Source organism: Poeciliopsis prolifica, unplaced genomic scaffold, assembly GCF_027474105.1.
Source record: "Poeciliopsis prolifica strain line A6 unplaced genomic scaffold, Auburn_PproV2 SCAFFOLD033, whole genome shotgun sequence".
Taxonomy (NCBI): Eukaryota; Metazoa; Chordata; class Actinopteri; order Cyprinodontiformes; family Poeciliidae; genus Poeciliopsis; species Poeciliopsis prolifica.
The window spans coordinates 278102-280627 of NW_026562408.1; the positions used below are offsets into that span (position 1 = coordinate 278102).

The 2526-nt window shown below is 31.9% G+C and overlaps 1 long non-coding RNA gene across 1 annotated transcript; it reads left to right on the plus strand.

The window, feature by feature from the left end:
• The first annotated feature begins 913 nt into the window (after positions 1-913).
• Positions 914-1517, plus strand: LOC129373463 (uncharacterized). The gene is made up of 3 exons (XR_008607369.1): positions 914-957; positions 1083-1298; positions 1391-1517. It is a non-coding gene; the product is annotated as an uncharacterized LOC129373463 (long non-coding RNA).
• Positions 1518-2526: the final 1009 nt, after the last annotated feature.

The following is a 2526-nucleotide window of genomic DNA, read 5'->3' on the forward strand; positions in this document are numbered from 1 at the left end:
GTTGCATCTTTTACATATTTTGATATTTTGTAGAATTTTAAAATATTAATCGATTGTTAAAATAATCAAAAACGAATCATTCATGAAATAATTATTAGTTTAGCTCTAAAGGAAAATACAGTGAAATTTGTGGTTGTGAAAAGACAAAATGTATAAAAGTTCAAAGGTTTAAATACTTTAAGTCACTGAGTTTAACATGAAATTTCCTTGAATTCAAGTCCTTGAATCCTTGGATTTGTATTTTTGGCATGAAATGATCAAATATACAGTTTGACAAACAAATTATTTAAGTGGTGGAGTTTTATCCTCTAGCGGACCGGACCGGTTCCAGGTTCATGTTCCAGGTTCCAGGTTCATGTTCCAGGTTCCAGATTCCAGGTTCATGTTCCAGGTTCATGTTCCTGTTCCAGGTTTATGTTCCAGGTTCCAGGTTCATGTTCCAGGTTCAGGTTCCAGGTTCATGTTCCAGGTTCATGTTCCTGTTCCAGGTTTATGTTCCAGGTTCCAGGTTCATGTTCCAGGTTCAGGTTCCAGGTTCATGTTCCAGGTTCCAGGTTCAGGTTCCAGGTTCATGTTCCTGTTCCAGGTTTATGTTCCAGGTTCCAGGTTCATGTTCCAGGTTCAGGTTCCAGGTTCATGTTCCAGGTTCATGTTCCTGTTCCAGGTTTATGTTCCAGGTTCCAGGTTCATGTTCCAGGTTCAGGTTCCAGGTTCATGTTCCAGGTTCATGTTCCTGTTCCAGGTTTATGTTCCTGTTCCAGGTTTATGTTCCAGGTTCCAGGTTCATGTTCCTGTTCCAGGTTCATGTTCCAGGTTCATGTTCCAGGTTCCAGGTTCATGTTCCAGGTTCATGTTCCTGTTCCAGGTTCATGTTCCAGGTTCCAGGTTCATGTTCCAGGTTCATGTTCCTGTTCCAGGTTTATGTTCCAGATTCCAGGTTCATGTTCCAGGTTCCAGGTTCATGTTCCAGGTTCCAGGTTTATGTTCCAGGTTCATGTTCCAGGTTCCAGATTCCAGGTTCATGTTCCAGGTTCATGTTCCAGGCTCATGTTCCAGGTTCATGTTCCAGGTTCATGTTCCAGGTTCATGTTCCAGGTTCCAGGTTTATGTTCCAGGTTCATGTTCCAGTTCCAGGTTTATGTTCCAGGTTCCAGGCTCATGTTCCAGGTTCATGTTCCAGGTTCATGTTCCAGGTTCCAGGTTTATGTTCCAGGTTCCAGGTTCATGTTCCAGGTTTATGTTCCAGGTTCCAGGTTTATGTTCCAGGTTCATGTTCCAGGTTCAGGTTCCAGTTCCAGGTTCAGGTTCCAGGTTCATGTTCCAGGTTCCAGGTTCATGTTCCAGGTTCCAGGTTCATGTTCCAGGTTCCAGGTTCATGTTCCAGTTCCAGGTTTGTTCCAGGAGCAGAAGGTCCAGATGATCCAACCCGAAGGTCGGAACCAAACAGGTCTGGAGGCGAGACGTTCAGAAACAAAACGTTCCAAACTGGGAGCAGCTGGAGGTCAAACTGTCTGACCTCTGACCTCTGTTTCAGTTTATTATTACTTCATAAATAAACTGAGGATGATGGATAAATGTCACTTTGTTTACAAATCTATATAGTATTTATATTTCTGAGTTCTTTATTTATAGATTCAGAATTTATTGATAATTTTATTGTTTCTCCTAAAACCGATTAAATTAATTAATGCTGCTTCGCTCTGCACTGCAAAAACACAAAATCCAACCAAACTTGTTTTCTAGAGGAAATATTCTGAAAATTAGACAAAAATAAATTCAATGTCACTTTTTAGTTAGAAATAAAATAATGAAATATTTAGAATAAAATAATGAATTATTTAGAATAAAATAATGAAGGAATTATTTAGAATAAAATAATGAAATATTTAAAATAAAATAATGAATTATTTAGAATAAAATAATGAAATATTTAGAATAAAATAATGAAATATTTAGAATAAAATAATGAAATATTTAGAATAAAATAATGAATTATTTAGAATAAAATAATGAATTATTTAGAATAAAATAATGAATTATTTAGAATAAAATAATGAAGAAATTATTTAGAATAAAATAATGAAATATTTAGAATAAAATAATGAATTATTTAGAATAAAATAATGAAATATTTAGAATAAAATAATGAATTATTTAGAATAAAATAATGAAATATTTAGAATAAAATAATGAATTATTTAGAATAAAATAATGAAATATTTAGAATAAAATAATGAAGAAATTATTTAGAATAAAATAATGAAATATTTAGAATAAAATAATGAATTATTTAGAATAAATAATGAAAATATTTAGAATAAAATAATGAATTATTTAGAATAAAATAATGAAGAAATTATTTAGAATAAAATAATGAAATATTTAGAATAATAAATATTTAGAATAAAATAATGAATTATTTAGAATAAAATAATGAAATATTTAGAATAAAATAATGAAATATTTAGAATAAAATAATGAAATATTTAGAATAAAATAATGAAATATTTAGAATAAAATAATGAA